The 19804-nt window shown below is 41.3% G+C and overlaps 1 protein-coding gene across 1 annotated transcript in view; it reads right to left on the bottom strand.

Moving 5' to 3' along the window:
* VSNL1 (visinin like 1) overlaps window positions 1-15965 on the bottom strand; it is a 116600-nt gene extending 100635 nt beyond the window's left edge. The window contains exon 1 of the mRNA XM_075201401.1: window positions 15705-15965. The gene's annotated coding sequence lies outside the window, so the exon portion shown is untranslated. The remainder of the gene's footprint in view (window positions 1-15704) is intronic.
* Between the last annotated feature and the right edge of the window lie 3839 nt (window positions 15966-19804).

Genomic DNA, 19804 nt, shown 5'->3' with positions numbered 1-19804 from the left:
ACCACGTGCTCTGCTCCTGACTGCAGTATCTCCTATCAGCAGTACCAGGTGCCTCTGACCACGGCATCCTCCTCCTGCATCCATCTCAAACATCTTACTGTGGGTTCAGTCTCCCGTTGGTTGCTTCACCAAGTGTCAGTTCTGAGTCTCCTGTGCTGCGTCCAGCTCTGAGTTCCCTGTAGCGGGTTCCAGGTATGTGCGCCTATGTGCAGGTCTCAGTGCTGAGTTTCCTGTGACTGGTTCCAGTCCTGACTTCTCTGGATCAAGCTCCATTTCTGGGTTTCGTGTCTCAAGCCACCAGTACCCGCAAAAGCTGTGTCACCCTTCTGGTTAAGGCCCAGATGACCAGGAGCTTCCTCAAGTCCCCCAGCTCCAACTTTTCGTCTACTAAGCCAGCTAAGCCCAGGAGTCCATATCTGGATCTCCAAGACCCGGCATTCGTGACACTTGGGGGCCGATTCAATTCTGCCACGAATAACGCGCGTTGGCAGTATTACCAATATTACAGTAAAACTGCGCATAATTACCCTTAATACGGTAATATCAACACTGGATTTCTACTGGCGGCTGAAAGCCAAGTTAAAATTACCATATTAACGATAATACTGTTAACGCCGCGTCATTCGCGGCAGAATTGAATCGGCCCCTTGGACTATGGAATCAAGTCTCCTAATATTGCTTCTTTATTATATTTATTTGAAAGTTTGGCATTTACAACAGATAAGCTCCCCTTTATTTTCTTTTTGGTACATGGCTATCCACCACTGATGTTATATATGCTACACTATGTTTGGTGCTTCTGGGTTTTTTTTTTCTTATATTAGGTATTGCACCCTGACAGGGGCATAAGATGAGAAACATTCTTTTTACATTAGTTTTTTGTATATTCACAAATCACTGTGTTGTCACCTTAAGCTTTGTATGTGTGTGTGTGTATATGTGTGTGTGTCTATATATAGATATATTTAGAGAAACAGGCATATTCTCCTGTGAGTAACTGGAAATCGATAAAAAGTAAAATAGAAATGAAAACTAATTCATTACATTGATAGAAGGATCCCTTCACAAATCAATACATATAACTCACTATAAAATACATTTCTATACACAAACTGCAGCATAACCCAACTTGTGTCCATGTATTTTATCAATTGAAATCTGATAAACGGTATATTTTCTTGTGTAACAGTAATAAATATAGTAATACAAATACCTTATAGTAATATTAGCCTAAATTGACATTAAAGAAACGTGATGAGTATAAAAGGATAATTCCACCCAACACTGAAAAGTTTTTAGTGGAAGGTAAACGCCACCCCAAAAGTTTGCTTCTGATGATTCTGATGAAAACCGCATTTTCAGTTTTGGGTGGAATTATTCTTTAAAGATAAATGTTACAAAGCAAAAATATTACTAATAAGAAACAGTAAATAAAGATGCAGAAAGTAACAGCAATCACATAATTAGCCATTAATAGTGGGAAGAGGGTTCCCAGCCGACTAACACCTGTTTGGCCTAGTCCCATAAGGATGTTCTTTATTTACTTGTCCTTATTATTGTAGATATTATATTATGCAGATTATTGTGTGGTGCTTATGTTACTATTTTAATCAGAATAAAACTAAATATATATAATGTGTGCATCTTATTGCAGCATTATTTAATGGTAGCTATATACACATTATACACAAAGGACCTCATTTAGAGTCAGATGCAAAGTCTGTTCTAGGCGCATCCAACAAAAAAACACTACCATGCATGTGCAGAAAGCACCAAATCCGCCTGCATCTTGGACGCAATTAACACTTGCGACAGCTTGCGGCTCACTACGGGAGAATGGGAGGAACGCGGAATTGTGAAGGCTCCCGGGACCATGTAAATACATCCTAGTCACAGTGAGGCGCAGACGCATCACACGTCAAAACAGGGCTAAAGCTGTGCGGCAGGAATTAGGTGGTGCAAGGGGTTAGCTAGCTGCAGGAACTGCTCGCAGCTCGATAGGGTATTAAGAGTGGGATGCAACTGGGGTTGCGTTGCCACTCGTAATACCCTACCAAGCTGCTGCACACTCCCACTCCTACACTTCTTAAACGGACTTCGCGTCTGACTCTAAATGAAGTCCACATTGTGTGTGTCTAGAATTTGTCTGCATTCATACTATCCCTCTGCTGTGCACACATAGTTTACTAATAAAGGATTACATACGGACATAGTTATGTGCAGTCATGCAGCATGAGTATATCATTCATCCATGCTCTCTACTGCAAAAACACTTACAATTATTGTTCATTTAACCGGATCCGACATGGATAGGTTGCCATGGGCAACCCTACCTGGGAACATTGCTCCATGTTATTAAATAAACTCCAGCGTGTCCCACGGAGAGGGGTCACCGATCACTATCACTGCAGCTACACAGCCCTGCAGTCGCCCAGTGGACTGCAGGCAAGTGATTGCTCATTCAGATAACTCAATGAACACTGTATATAAGTAGTGTAATTACAAAACTGCTCCTCTCTTCAGTGATTTTAAGTGGACATTCCCTTATATTAAAAAAAAACATTCCTGACCTTATCAGTAGATGCAAAGCATAATTTGTTTGCAATCTCCTACAGTAGTTTTAGTAGATGGGCGCAATCTCTTTCACGACTTCACAACAGCATCAAAGACGGACAGGCGTTTCCCAGTGGACTGTTGTAAGTTATCTGGTTAAATGAAGGGTTAAGACTTCAGTCAACCAGCACAACTTGGCTTTGATACCGGCAAAAAGAGTCCCAAGAAGGAGAAATCTCAGCCCTTTGTTTCCAAAACGAAAGCTCAGTTGCTTAGCAACAGATGTAGTAAATGTCCAGAAGAAATTATTTGGGAACGATCACTGGTTTAGTAACTCATATTGGGGTAGCTGCCCCCGCCAGACTTTTAGCAATACCAAGATTGCGATTCACAAAGACTACAGCAGTGCAGGACAGGATAGTGGTTAGCACTTCTGCCTCACAGCACTGGAGTCATGAGTTTGATTCCCAACAATGGCTTTATCTGTGTGGAGTTTGTATGTTCTCCCTGTGTTTGCGTGGGTTTCCTCCAGGTGCTCTGGTTTCCTCCCACACTCCAAAAAACACATTGGTAGGTTAATTGGCTGCTATTAAATTTACTTAAGTCTCTCTCAGTCTGTGTGTGTAAATGTTAGGGAAATTAGACTGTAAGCTCCGATGGGGAAGGGACTGATGTGAGTGAGTTCTCTGTACAGCGCTGCGGAATTAGTGGCGCTATATAAATAGCTGATGATGATATTATCGAATAGATTGCTGGACGGTGCAGTTTTGCTTTCTTGTTCAATAAGCAGGCATCTGATACATCCTCTAAAAGGGTGGCAGAGGCTGGCATCAGGGCCACGTGCCAGTGTGAGGCTTTCCACTCAGCCTAGTGTGATTTTATGTCTGGGCTCAAGAGGAGATAATGTGCCGTTGCAGATGCTGGGTGAAGCTGGCATCAGTTCCTAACACTAGACTGCTGGCTGGAGTGTTCAGATACCCAATAGGGGGTTACTGCCCTGACTATGTCGCCCTCTTCCGATAATGAAGTTGCTCGATTCTGCTTAATACTCTTAAACAACCTCTACTTTATAGCCCGCACCAAGAGACCGCACCTCGACCTTCTATTTTGCTCTCTAGTTGCATTTAAAGGGCTACAAGGGTGAGCATTATCAGTGAGGCTACAGGGGAGATTCATACTCTTCACTTCATTGGGTGTTTAATGGCAACTGACTGGACAGGGAGAGGAGCTGGTTAAACAGCAGAGCTTGTCCAAAAGTGGAGAACGTCTTTAAAGCTGCGCTACCACTAGGGAAATTGTCTTATTATTGGCCCTTCCCTCTAGAACCACGTCTGCATGTAGCAGCCTCGTGGGCTGTGATACGGTTCTATAACCGGCAAATTAATGGAGCTCACCATATTCAAATAGCGGTGACGTGGAAGGGGATAAATTATCATCAACAGGCCTTTTAGTCCAGAGAGAAGTATTTATATTTTTTTTATTATTGACACACTTTAACAAAAATATACCACCGGGGCAGGTGGGCAATGGTCCTCTGCCCCGGCAATAATGACCTCGAGTGGTAAGAATTAATTTTGCCTTCCTCTGCAGATATGGGCAAGTGTGAGCCAGCAGTGAGCTTTCAGTTCCACTAATATAATATCTAAATATTAAATATTGTTAGCAAAAATAAAACTGTTTGCATAGAAAAAAATATATTTATTCAAAGAGTAAAGCATGTTTTTATTATACCACCACAACACTTGTTAACTAGGTTTCCCCAAATAAAAGGTAAGATACCAGTAACAGGGGTGTAACCCGTTCATGTATAGGGCAAAGAGGAAAAAAAACATATCACTGGCAATGGGTTATTTGCCCACTGGCAAAGCAGCCCCTATAAAGCAGCGTATACTAAATACAGTATCCAGGAGCGTCAGTCTTTGTGTTCCTACAATGAATTACGGTAATTGTCTTACAAATCTGTTGTGAGAAATAGTAAGAATAAATCTCAATAAAAGAAGTAATGCAATGCTTTACTTCTAACACACAACCCGTCATTACACATGTAGAACAGACTAAATATAACATCGCATGATGACAATCTATTTGCTATTTTGTTTAAAACATATATTGTGCACAATCCTTGAAATGATGCTGGGGTCCTGGCCTATGGATCATGACCAGGGCCTGAATAAGGGATCAGGCCGCCCTCAGCTTCCATGCCAGGCTAATATGCGGCAGGTAAAAACAAACTTGTCCTTAATTTAAAGTCTGGCTTCCTTCACCAATGTTTGTTTCATCGTTTTCGAAACACCACTCCACTTGTCTTTTTAAAAGGGTCATGACAATCTGTGTCGCTCATTTGGTCATCATTAAAATCAGAACTGTATAGCAGAACAGGGGTATGAACGAGGGCTACTGAGGGTGAAGTGGGCTGTCATGTCCACCAGTTGCCATACTTGTCTCTCCTACTCTCTCATCCTCAAGCGCCTGCCCAAGGATGACTCATTGGGGTATATTTACTAAACTGCAAGTTTGAAAAGGTGGATATGTTGCCTATAGCAACCAATCAGATAATAGCTGTTATTTAGTGCATTCTACAAAATGACAACTAGAATCTGTAGCCTAGTCAGCCTATGGGATAATCGGGCACTGGTCACGACTCAAAACGTGCGTAAGTCTCTGGGATCTTCTGTTTGCAAAACTACTGTGTACTACTAATAATATTCTAATGTTATATTTTATCATTGCAGCCTATATATGACAACTGTTCTACTGAAGTGTATAGTCAATATAGCACTATCTCGACCAACAAGTATTGTCGATTCCACTTGTCCTCGCATAAATCAGGTTTACTTAATACATAAAGAAATGTAAAATAAACACTGTTACATAGGGTTATGTGTTCAAAAAATATTTAGCGATACTGAAATCATTAGAGTGGTTACAGTAAATTACTAGAATTACTCTTAAAACTTTAATATTGCTTCTGCCTACAATAGCCAGCTTGAAACTCAGAAACACACCCGAACTTACTTGGCAAATTCACTTATTTTCATTTGTGCAGTGGTTGCCAAGGAAGGCAGCAACAGTGTGTTTCAGAGTTCTGACCTGACTACTTCAGGCAGAAGTCCTACTTCAAGTAAGAGGAGTTATTCTAGTAATTATTCTAAACAATATGACAAACTGTCCAAAATGGTTTCTATAGCAGGATCATCATCATTTATTTATATATATAGCGCCACTAATTCCGCAGCGCTGTACAGAGAACTCACTCACATCAGTCCCAGCCCCATTGGAGCTTACAGTCTAAATTCCCTAATATACACACTCAGACAGACAGACAGACTAGGGTCAATTTGATAGCAGCCAATTAACCTACCAGTATGTTTTACGGAGTGTGTGAGGAAACCGGAGCACCCGGAGGAAACCCACGCAAACACGGGGAGAACATACAAACTCCACACAGATAAGGCCATGGTTGGGAATTGAACTCATGACCCCAGTGCTGTAAGGTAGAAGTGCTAACCACTAAGCCACCGTGATAGGATCAACCTATGTGTGGCTAGTAATAGTGAAGCCACTAGTTCCTAGTGAATTGATGGTATGCATTGTCCTGTTTATGAGCTGGGCCCACATAATGCCTTCGTCTGCTGTGTGCACGTGACAGATAAAATAAAAGCTTGAAAAGCATTTAATGGGAGTTATTTACCAATGTTGCATTTAGGGGCACACTTATCTAACCTATATAACCTGCAGATCTATAAAAACTAATTGCTGGTTTGTTACTATGTCTTAGTGCAAATTGGTGACTAAATGCAACGCGAATAAGAAAACCCTCACTGAATATTACCGTAATTAATTGGTGGGGTGCAAGTTAAGATACTACCCAGGGGGATACAATGATATATATATATATATATATATATATATATAATATATAAAAGCCTAGCGGCGTGTGTGTGTGTGTGTGTGTGTGTGTGGAAAAAACTACCGTGTGACAGAGTGCTCAAGCTGCAGCGCTACCTGCTGGGCGGAGTTATATACTACACTGACCTACTAAATTCTTAGCATTATCTAACATATAAAAGCCTAGCGGCGTGTGTGTGTGGCGATGAAGATGACAAGAACCTTTTTAACACCTTAAGTAGCTTGATTTGACTAGAATGCATGAGTATCATGCACGGGTTAACTTGTATATACATATATAGTACAAGTAGCTGTTGTCTGGGAGCCACAATATTTGTATGAAACTAATTGATCTCTAGCCCTATGGCTGCAAATAAATAAAAAAAACAATGGAATAAAACAATTTGGTGCTAGAACGTACTTCTGTGTTGTGTAGAAGTGTTGCTGTGGGCTGTGGTGGTTTGAAAAGCTAGTTTCTCGCAAACAAAAGACATATCTATTCTTCTGCCATGAGCATACCGGGTGCCAAAAAACATCCTAGGGAGGAAGGGGGGGGGGGGGGGGGGGGGTGGGGAGTGTTTAACAAAACAAACTTTAACCCTGGTCCTGCGAGGTATGATGCAAACCACAACACACTGCAGATCTATGAATAAGACAGCTAAAAGCTAAATAAATACCTGATGAATAATCTCATTGAAAGATCACTAATCCCAAAATGGCATGAATGAATATGTAAAAATTCCCATATTATAACATTGTTATTTACCTCCCTGACAGACACTGTCCTCTTTTTTTTTTTGCCAGCCATTTTTAGATCAAAAAATGGTTCCCTGCAGTGACCTCCTATAGACCTGACAGGAAGTATGGTGCAAATAAGAAAAAAACCATACCCTGACATTTAAGAGGACATGACTTTTAATAACACAACATAAAAGCATGCAATGCATCCTTCAGAGAGGATGGGGGGGCGGGAGATTATACCAAAAGAAAATCTCCCTCTGCCTTGATCTAAATGGTGAGGTATAGTACTCAATCAGAAAGACAGTGAGTGTGGAGACTATATATATATATCAGTGGTTAAGGAAACGAGCAGCCTTTCAAATGTGCTGAGGACTCTGGTTCGTATCCCAGAATCCTTTGCGAGTTTTTATATATCGCTTTCTGTATTTGTGTCCCACTAATCGCATGGACTGCAGGTAGACATATATAAACACACACATAATAAATGATTCAATAAAAGATCACTAGCAAGTTATCTTCACTACTTCACAGTTGAATGTAAAAGCTTTTAGCTACACTGCAATATGTCTATGTAGGGTCTGTGACTGCCAATGTAAGGATAAAGGTCAAGTAAGACCAAACACTGATAGATTCTGCAGAGGGGTATTCTTTGTGTTCTGTGGAAAACGGTCTCATGGAACTCAACTATAATAAAACTGCACAGGTAAAATAAGAGATGTAATTAAAAATAATAATAATAAACCATGCTGGTTACTGTTGGTTTTAAAAGCAACTGAGAGTATCGAGTGCACCAAAGAGAGATTTTTCTATCATTCTTAAGGGACTTACCACTCCATGAAAATAAATACAATTAAAAATAACTCCTACCTCCCCCTACCCCCTCCATGTCAATATGAGCCACAAGACCATGTCCTGTAAATCTACACAAATGTCTAGTTGGCTCAGAAAATGGTGATTTGACCCCCCCCCCCCCCATCCCTCTTAACCCCTTGAGTACTAAGGAGTCCCACAGCACTTAAGGGTTTAAGAAAACCCACAGATCACTTGCCTCTGTGTTCTGCGGGTTTTCTGATACTGCCGTAGGGAAGACATTGCAGAGTGTATAAGTAACTATTTCTTGCTCTGTATTGACGTTATAAATTGTACACTAGAGGGAACAGATACTGTACTACTGAACTGTATACATAAATATATATACTGCAGACAAGGGGCTAGATTTACTAAACTGCGGGTTTGAAAAAGTGGAGATGTTGCCTATAGCAACCAATCAGATTCTAGCTGTCATTTTGTAGAATGCCCTAAATAAATAAAAGCTAGAATCTGATTGGTTGCTATAGGCAACATCTCCACTTTTTCAAACCCGCAGTTTAGTAAATATACCCCAAGGTGTTACCTGAACTCACAAACCAGTGTCCTCCTATTACTATCTTAGGATGGTGATAGCAGATGCTATAAAAAAGGAAAAAAGGTTTAGTAGTTAATTATTATTGTTTTCAGATTTTATATATAACATTTTTTTTATCCCTATTTTATTTTTTTATATATATTTTTTTTTTATTGTCAATGAAACTGGAACTGTATGTGCATAGGCAATACAGAGGTGGGAGGAAAAATGAGTGGAGATTCCAGCCATTACAGCGGCATGAGGTGTCTCCGCGGATGTTCCGGAGACACCCTGCGCCAAATTGAATCTCCTCCCCTTAGTGCTTCATTCCAGTATTACTTGCAGCTGAATAATGCACTTAGTGATATTTTTGTTAACCAGCAATAAAAAAAAAAATGGACAATTCGTCAGACTTATCGCTGTGATCACAACTGTAATGATTAATTGTCCCATAATTGTACTGCTCACAGCGCCATTAACCAACCTGTTTGTTTTTTCCCTTCACAGGTATAATTCCAGGTGAGTGGAGATTGGCAAACATAGTTCCACTACACAAAATTAGGCAGTAGAGCAGAATAGAATAGCTATGGACCTCTCACATCAATAGTTGAAAACTAATGGAATCACTTTAAATAATCAACTATTATTATTAGTTTTGCGTCAAACAAACACGATTCAAGACAGCATGGATTTGCTGCTGAGAGTCATTAAAAAAAAGGATTCTATTGGCTAGTTAACTAAAGTGATAGATCAAAGTGGATCAATAGCCATGGCTTATAAATTGATGTGGAAGCAAACATGATTGACACAATATTGACTGTTTATGGTTAATATTGATCAAGTAAGCAATAAAATATACTTTTGTGTGTCCAGTTCTGTTGTCTTCAGAATGCAGCAGGAAGGGGTCAAAATTTGTCTGAATAGATGTATTCTTAGTGAAAACGGGACAAAAATAAAGTGAAGTGAGATGTACTAGGCCACCACACCCGCTTTAAAGAGTGCAGATGTATTGGTGATATCTCACGGTAGCCAATGTCATTTTCTAGAATGTACTAGAGAAATGAGAGCTAGAATCTGATTGGTTGCTTTGGGTAACACCTTCACTTTTCCTTTTGAGAATGTTTAATAAATCTACCCTGAAGACTTATGACACGTTTGACAAGGTTGATATAAATGGGTAGTGATTTGTTTAAAATAGGTGAATGTACTAAAGTGTGGGATCTTAAATGTAATATATTGTAATGTAATAGAATGCATGTGGGACAAAAATCCAAAAATAGAATGGGTGGTGATATAGGGATATATTTAATAAACTGCGGGTATGGACAAGTGGAAATGTTGCCTATAGCAACCAATCAGATTCTAGCTGTCATTTTGTAGAATGTACTAAATAAATGACAGGTAGAATGTCATTGGTTGCTACAGGCAACATCTCTAACCCGCAGTTTAGTAAATCTAGCCCATAGTGTCAATAACACACTGAAAGGTAACATAAGATATTTATTTATTCTTTTACAGAAAGGGTGATAAATCCATGGAAATGTTTCCTAGCAGTTGTGGTGGAGGCTCACAATGAAATCATTCAAGAAAGCAGAGGCCAAACACACTGCTATTGTTCAGAGAGCAGCACGGTGGCTCAGTGGTTAGCACTTCTGCCTCACAGCACTGGGTTCATGAGTCTGATTCCCAACCATGTCCTTATCTGTGTGGAGTTTGTATGTTCTCCCCGTGTTTGCGTGGGTTTCCTCTGGGTGCTCCGGTTTCCTCCCACACTCCAAAAACATACTAGTAGATTAATTGTATGCTATTAAATTTACCCTAGTGTCTCTCTCTCTGTCTGTGTATGTTAGGGAACTTAGACTGTAAGCTCCAATGGGACTGATGTGAGTACAGCGCTGTTGAACTAGTGGCGCTATAAATAGATGATGATGACGATGATGACTTAGGAATAAGATAGAAAGGGAAAGCTAGAGAGACACACAACCAAACAAAAACAACCCACTACCCCCCAAAACACACCCATATGTTAGGCTAGATGGACCTGCAGAATAAGGGATAGATGTTTCTCTATCTGAACAGGCAGAGTGTGACTGACAGACTTTCCAGCTTGTTCTGCAGAAATTCACTTGGGATTTGTAGATTCCTACTAAGCTATTTGACCTGCACCACATCCCATTAGGATTTTATAGTCCTTTAATTGTACCATAAGGACATATGCTTAAAGGCATTCATACTTGGGCTTCATATACTCTGCATAATTAACTGATAATTCGTTTTTGCATTAAACGGTAACCATGGAAAAGTACATTTTTGTGTTTTTTTCCTTTTGTAAAGTGCCTAAAAAGTTCCTCTCGCAAAAGCTACAGTAACATACACTTTCTAAGTTACTAGACCTTATAGTGAAGATTTCCCTCTGCTGCATGAAATACAAAGAGCATTAGAAAAGGGCGGCCAGCAATAAATGCCCAGGTAAATGCAGTATTTATATATTATTTAACTAGGACATGTTAGATCTGTACTCCCAGGTAGGGTGAACCCGTTACCCTACCCAGAGCACCTGTTACTAGAGGACCAGGAGATGGTCCTTGCAGCCATTTATCCTGGAGCTCTGTCATTCTCCCACAGGCACGGCTGAAAGGCGTAAGGCTCTGTGACGCGGACAGGGGGTGTGACCTTGCGGACCAATAACAATCTACAATCAGATGCTGCAGCCAATGGCAGAAATACTGCCACTGTAGTGCAGCAGCTACCAGTTAGTTCCTACCATGCACGCTCAAAACAGAGCGAGAGCTGTGGGAAGGCCCCCACCACCAAATTTTACTGTCGGGGGTGCTTGTTTATTTGTTCTTTATATTGGCTAAGTTTTAATGTCCATTTAATATACATCAGGCGTTAATTGCGCCTATTTAGGAGAACTGATTATATTGTGTTCTGATGGATTTTTGAATTTCTACTATAGGCTGATTAGTGGCAAAATATAAAAGTACAGTCTATTCATAATGTATTCTGTAACAATACATTTCCTTCCTTCACCATTGTCTGTCAGTTATTTCAAACACAATAGCACTCTGAACAAAAAAAATGACTCAACTTGTAACATAAATAGTGTCAATTAGTTATTAAAAATATACCCGATATGTTTCATTCACTGTAAAACTGCAGCTGCAAATCAGGAGCAACAGTAAGATTAGCAGAGGTCTGAAGAACAATATTTAACTCACACTACACCAAATCTATGACGCATATTGTACTCGTAGCTGCTTATTCCACGGCACAAAGACATAGCAAAGCATTAGGAGATATGTAGCTGGAGATGCAATGATCCTTCTTTGGTGAATATGCCATTTGGAAGAAGGAGGACTTTAAAAGGGAGAGCCAAACACTCCAATGTGTACAATTTAGCCATATATGCGCCTTTGGTCAGTTCAGCAGGATCTGCCCATGTATGGGCACATATGGGTCTGTTTACAAAGCCAAGCGATAGGGCTGGCTTTCTATCACCGCTTATCACACACTTAGAACACCATCTACCACCGGAATTCATCATTAAAATACTGATACTAGTTAGAGGCGATAAGACTTTAGTTACCGCTTTGCCGGGCGTGTATTTGCAGATGTGCGCATGCATGACCCAGCTAGTGGAAATCTATCACCAATGATACCAGTCAAGATAAAGTTTCATGCACTTGATGATGAATGGGCAAAGGAGGAGTGTAAAGTGGCGTGGCGTGGCAGAACGGGTAAGTGATGGAGTTTACATCAGTACCAGCAACTTGCGCTTGCCGCAAGGAACGGCGTCTGCAACTTGCGCTAGTCGCCAGAAACGACTTCTGAAACTTGCGCTAGCCGGCAGAAACAGCGTCTGCAACTTGCCCTAGCCATCAGGAACAGCGTCTGCAGATTGCACTAGCCGCCAGGAATGGTGTCTGCAACTTGCGCTAGTCACAAGAAATGGCATCTGTAACTTGCGCTAGCCGCCAGAAACAGCGTCTGCAACCTGCACTATCTGCCAGGAACGGCGTCTGCAACTTGTGCTAGCCACCAGAAACGGCGTCTGTAACCTGCGCTAGCCACCAGGAACAGCGTCTGCAACTTGCGCTAGCCACCCGGAACAGCGTCTGCAACTTGCGCTAGTCGCCAGAAATGGCGTCTGTAACTTGCACTAGCCGCCAGAAACGGCGTCTGCAACCTGCGCTATCCACCAGGAACGAAGTCTGCAACTTGTGGTAGCCACCAGAAACAGCGTCTGTAACCTGTGCTAGCCACCAGAAACGGCGTCTGTAACCTGTGCTAGCCACCAGAAACGGCGTCTGTAACCTGCGCTAGCCACCAGAAACGGCGTCTGTAACCTGCGCTAGCCACCAGAAACGGCGTCTGCTACTTGCGCTAGCCACCAGGAATGGCGTCTGCCACTGGCGCTAACCACCAGGAATGGCGTCTGTACCTGGCGCTAGTCGCCCAGGCAAGTACCTGCATTTTACGCTAGCTGCCAGGATCTGGGCTTGCTCTTCACCCTTGCCACTAGTATTGGGGTCCGCTTGTTACACCAGCCATCACGACTGTGGTTTGTTTTCTACACTAGCCACCGGGAAGTGGGTGTGATTGTTACATGAGGTACCAGCACTGAAGTATGTCATTCATTAGACATCAGCACTGACCAATTTAAACAGGTTTGATAATAACAGTTGCACAAGCCCCAACATGCTAACAATGAAAATCCAGGTCTGGCTTCATTAATCTAAATCAATATCATCTTTTCAAACATAATACCGCCAAAAAATGGTCAAGGTTGATAAAACCTATTCAGATAAAGTCAGCGATGAACCACAGGAAAAACAGCTTTTATATTTTGAAGACGTTTAAGAAAAGCCAACTTGAAAATAACAATCCTCTTCGTTAATACAATCTGCAGCTTGAGATCCAGAACAGCCCAAGAGATCAAATTGGTTCTAACAAACACTGCACTGACCAGAAGAACTGGCCAATATAAGATAAAGGTCTAATCCCTGACCTTCTCTGTGCCTGTCCTCTGCGACAGAGGACTCAGCTGCCAAACCCACCCTATGAACATCGATCTACATGTAAGTGGCCTTTCTATACTGCAGCATATGCCAAATACATTTGTGAATTATAATTAATACTTCCTGAAATAGTAGCTGAAATCCTGGTTACATTGTTTCCTGCCTCCGCTATGATAACTACAGAATTAAGTCAATAATTCCCAAACTTTATCAGTATATGTAATAAAACCTCTAGGGCTTAAATTCTCCCAATGACTTATTTCGCTATACATAATCATCTCTAATGAATTAGTATTATACAGCATTGTCATTGTAGAAGATATCACTATCTACCTCCATGAGGACGACTTAAATATTGAAACAAGCTTCTGAGGCTGAGCAGAATATCACAAGTGACAAAGGAAAGATTCCAAAAGACAAGCGGCAGACTGAGGATTCTACACTGTACAATGCAGTGTCACTGCATTGAAGTGTGGGGGGACACTGCAGTGCTAGCCATCCTGCAGATAGAGGCAAAAGGAGGCACCACTCAGCGTACACCATTATCCTCCCTTCCATCTCGTTCAATCTACACAGGCAAATGCCAAGGTCTTTTCTAAAAACCTTAAAACTGTCCAGAGGTCATTTCCTTGTCACATTTCCTTCCAAGCAACAAAGATCACTATTTAGTCTCAGGAGACAGAGATAAACACATGCAATGGGCTAATGTCATCCTTAGAGTATGGCTGTTTAAGCGTACATGACTTACAGCCTAATCAGATTGATGGATTTTGTCAGATGAGAAGTAGTAATAATTTCAAAAAGGCAAATTAAATTAAAAACTGGGGAACAAACCTGAAAGTAATTAATAAATAAAAAGGTCACATTTCAGTATATGTTCAGGACATTAAATCAGGTCTGAATTTAATGGTGTTTTTTCGCATGGTGCGCTATTTATAATACTACGCTGCCATATAGGTCCATTATTTATTTTTCATTGGACCACTGATACCCATGTAACACAGTTATAATGTCCAGACAACTATTATAAACCAATTGTTTATTCTTTGACCTCTCTGAGGATTATAAAACAACTACACATGCCAAAACTACAAGGAAAGAAAAGAAATCTTGTATAGTAATGGACACGTGGGTCAACTAACAGAGCATAGTGGTCATACACATTTTATACATTAGGCTTAGCATGGAACCTTGCAGCTTTGCGCTGCTGACCTATCTATATGCTGAAGGGTTAACATTGGCATGACCTTGGCTTGACAGGCATTCATTAGGACTTGGTTCAGAGTCCAATGTCGATCATTGTAATGCACATGACAAGATAAAGTGCCTTGCTCCCCATCACCTCCACGAGCCACAGTGCTCAGGATCATATTACAGAACTGTATGCTGCAACATAATGTGTGGAGATGACATGCTGATGCCATGTACATCCCAATCAATAGGACGAATCTGCTCTACAAACGGTACACTGATCATATAGGGAAAAAAAATCAGCTTCTATTACGCATTTCACAAATAAATACATTAAAAAAAACAATGCATGTCTATATATGAAACCAGACACACTCTTACATTCCTTGTACCAATGGAATGTTTACATATCATAGGAATAATGTGTAATATATATATGCATACACATTCATAATGGTGCAAAAAATAAGGCTAGTGAAACACATAGCAGGATCACCCCCCCTACTGATTTATTAATAAAATGTGCATGCATTATACACCACCAGTTTACAGCAGAGTGCAAGGTCCATTGAATCAGCCTATTCCCATAATGATCCACTTTATGGGGGGGCTGCACAGACACACTGGGTATTATTATATATTCTATTTGTAGAACAGCTTTGGCTTCTGATAAATAAATCTGGATTTGCACTCCCTATTAAAAAAAAGTGAACATATGTGACAAATAAGATTGATCCCTAACAGAATCACAGACACCCTCACATAAGCCCCTTACAGAAACATATAGATACATATATTGAAGGAGAGATAACAGCCCAGCTCTTATTTACTGTACCAGAGATACAGGCTAGAAGTCATGCATCCCCCCCCCCTTATTCTCTGCAATGTGCCATACACATTCCACATATACATTGATTGACACTTACATTCAACGCGCTGCAGATTCACCTGATGGAAACACAATGGAGACCCCTCTGACCGCCTGGAGGGAGGGTCGGTGTCGGGGTTTGGAGGGGTGGGTGATCCTGGCCGTGCTCTCCAAGCAGTTTGCGTTAATTCCCTCTATAGGCGCCTGCTCTCAGCGCCTGCAGCACAAGCTCCGGTCTGTGCGGCAGAATTGGGAATCCCGGACAAAATCAAGGCTCCCAGGAGCCGCAGAGCGCAGGCGCGGTGGACAGCAGCAGTGACAGCAGCCTCTCCTCTGCCTCACTCCTCCTCTCCCTGTCTCCACACCTTACATTCTGTCCTTCCTCCAGTGCCCACCTTCTCTCCCCAGTAAGGACCCCCATCTCCTTCAGTCTGCTCACTGCTGTCCCACATTGCAATACAGACCTCATGTGTAAATATAAACCCACACAGTGCACAGTATAGCAATGATGAGTAACAGCATAATGGTTATGGTACATGATTATCCTTCATCTACTTTGTATGTCTGTTGTGCAGTAGTGATGCTAGAACCATGTGTATAACATATGCAGCTGTGACATAGTTGTATGCATGTTTTGCACTGACCACATCATTAATCTAATGCTATTTTTAGTCACGATTACCTGTAATGCACCATTTTTTTTACTATTCATCTATAGTCAAAATACTTGTTATTATTTAAGGTCTTGTTATGTATCTGAGCAGTAGCTATATGCTCTCGTTTTATTTTTTACATCCCAGTGGTATAGTGTATTAAATACTGTGTTCTTTTTTTTTTGTATGGTTCTTTCTTTCAGATGTTCAAACCTCCACTGAATTCCAGCAGTATTGAACTTGAAGTATCTGCATTAAATGCTTCTCCAGATTTGCACCTCCCCTGTCTCTGTTAGATATGCATGGAAAGTGACATGGTCTTAAATCACCTCTGTCATATAAAAACTGAGCCTTTTAGCCTCTGTAACACAAGGGAGGACTTTTAAAAGTCATTGTTCTGCTTGTAATAGAACAACATGTTTCATGGAAAGAGAAGCAGAGAACTGGTGCACTGCAATGACTGGAAAGCCTGTTCTTGCCCCTCTCCGTTGTCATTGCTGTCAGGGCAGGATTGTACATCCTTTTGGCACAGGGGGTCACATTTTGGGTATTTATGAGAGCGAGTAAGAAAATGTATGTCCAAACAACGCACAGCAACAGGTAAGTTGAATTAACATAATGCTTCAGCCACTATGGTGCTCCAGTTTCCTCCTGCACTCCAAAAGCATACATGGCAGGTTATAAGCTTCTGAAGGAATTAACGAGAGAGTGGGAGAGAGAGAGAGAGTGTTTGCATTCCTATACTAGGGGGAATATTGACCTGTTCACACACCCAAACCAATGCTTACCAAAGCTAGTCATTGCAGAGAACCTTGCTATTATACTCGGCATAAAAATCTGGTATGTCACCGCAAATCACTTTTGGCAGACCAAAAGTGTGCGGGTGTCTGACGTATGTCCCACTATGAGCAGGAAGATGAGGAAATTACAGCTATCCTGCCCTATTTCACCAAGCAGAAATAAGAGACGGTCGCATCCGTCTTCCACTGAAGGTAAAGTGGGGACACTGGAGCATGACACAACCCATTAGTGGCTCCGACTATAGCCCGGAGAGCCTTGGAGATGAGTATCCCCGTGACACTTCAGAGGAGAGTGGTTCAGACACCAGCGGTGATGCGCCATTGCCCGGCGGTGGAACAAAGCGCAGGCACCCAAAGATGTGTTCTATGCACAACCATTCTCGACCTGGTGGCAGCGGTGTTCTAAACACAGAAGGTCAGAAAGACAACAGGGTGTCTGTCCAAATGCTATCCAAAAACAGTGATGGCTCCTCTCAGAAATAGCCCGGCTTATGGAGCATTTTCATCGTAGTGAGACTGAAGTAGTCTGGGCCATGAAATTCCCCAAGCACTCGAAAGAAAGATGCATGCATTTGGCACATCTTCGGAATAAAGGCAACTTTGCTCACAACGCTGAGGCGATAAGGACGGGAAGCCGTGTTCTGATACCATGTTAACTGCCAAAACAAGAGATGGATGCTAAAGACTTCATGCACTGTGCAGCCTGCCAAGGCCTGTTTCCGTGTGCTGTAGACCATGCACCGTTTTATTTGCCCTTCTTTGTACAGTCTCTAATGCATTTATGGCCTCCAGAACTGAACACAGTATTCTAGATGAGGTCGTACCAATGACCTATACAGGGGCATTATTACTTTTTTCTTTTAAGCTACTGATTCCTCTCCCTGTGCAACCAATCATATGAATTGCCTTCCTCATTGCTTTGTTGCATTACTTACCTGACTTTGTCACCTGAAATAGTGATGCCTAGATCCCTTTCCTCCTCAGTAGTTTCCATTATGATGCCATTAATACTATATATAGCCTTTGGGGTCTTGAGACCCAAGTGCAAGATATTGCATATTTTGGCATTAAACTGTAGTTCCCACTCTTTTGACCATTCCTCTAGTCTACCTAGATCATCAACCATTTGTTTTACCCCTCCTGGTGTGTCTACCCTGTTGCATATCTTTGTGTCATCTACAAAAAGGTATACTTTCCCTTCAGTTTCATTTGCAATGTAGCTAATAAAGATATTACAAATCACTGGTCCAAGTACAGATCCTTGGGGTACTCCACTGGTAACCTTTCCCTCCTGTGAATGCACTCCATTTACTATAACTCTCTGTTTTCTATCCTGCAACCAAGATCTTATCCATTCAAGCATCTTAGAATCCAATCCTAAGCTTTCAAGCAACCTTACTAAAATCTAGATAGGCTACAACTACCCCCCCCCTTGATCTATTATTTTAGTCACCCACTCAAAGAGGTCAATAAGATTTGTTTGACACGAGCTCCTCCCAGCAAATCCATGCTGTTTGGGATCCTGTAAGTTACTGGATTTCAGATAGTCTGCAACTCTCTCTTTTAAGAGTGTTTCCATTTATTCTCCTACTACTAATGTAAGGCTCACTGGTCTGTAGTCGCCTCTTCCTTGCTTACACTTTTGTGCAGTAGGACTACATTTGCTATTTTCCAGTCCTCAGGAATTACTCTTGTAACTAGTGGCTGATTGTATAATTCTGTTACTGTTATTACCAACACCTGTTTAAGCTCTTTTAGTATCCTTGGATGTATCTCATCTGGTCCCAATGATTTATCCACCTTCAGTTTTGAGAGCTCTGTTAGGACCCTCTCCTCTGTAAATGTACTTGTATCTACCTCATTTTTATGAATATACTGCAACTTAACTGTGGTCCCTTCCACGCTCTATTTGTAGTGAGCACTGAGCAAAAATAATTATTAAGATGATCTGTTGTTACCTTGTCTCCCTCAACAAGACTCTCACTCTCTGTCTTTAGTCTTATTATTCCTCCTTTTGTTTTTCTCTTTTCACTTACATACCTAAACCTACTGACTGGGCTATTTTCTCTTCAGCTTGTGACTTTGCACATCTGATTACCTTCATTTTTTTGTCTTCATTATTCTACGTCTGCTTATATTTCCTAAAAAGCCATTTTTTTCCTTTCACTATACTCGCTACTTGTTTTGCAAACCACACTGGCTTCCTTTTCCTTGTGCTTTTCTTAACCCTGTTGATACAAAGGTCTATTGCTTTAAGTATTACCCTTTTTAACTTTTCCTACCTCTCCTGCACTACTTTCAAGTTCTTCCACTCTGCCAAATAGTCACTTACACATTTTCTCTACAACGTCAGCCTTCCTGAAATCTAACACCTTTGTATATGTGTGGTATGAGTCGATCTCTGTCTTTATACTGAACCATGCTGCTTGATGGTCACTGGATCCTAGGATCTCACCCACATTTACATCAAATATTCTGTCACCATTTGTAAGAAGTCTAACATTGCGTCTTTGTGAGTGGGCTCCCTCACCATTTGCATGAGTGATGCTCCCTGCAAGGAATTCAGACTGTCTAGTAGAACTTGCTAAAGACCCGTTCCAGTTTACATCAGGTAGATTAAAGTATCCCATGATTGTTACCTCTCCTTTTAATCCATTTTATTGATGTCCTGCAATAAGTTCCCACCCAGTTCCTCTTTTTCACCT

The sequence above is a fragment of the Mixophyes fleayi genome, chromosome 3 (genome assembly GCF_038048845.1).
Source record: "Mixophyes fleayi isolate aMixFle1 chromosome 3, aMixFle1.hap1, whole genome shotgun sequence".
NCBI lineage: Eukaryota > Metazoa > Chordata > Amphibia > Anura > Limnodynastidae > Mixophyes > Mixophyes fleayi.
This window is presented reverse-complemented; position numbering and strand designations above follow the sequence as displayed.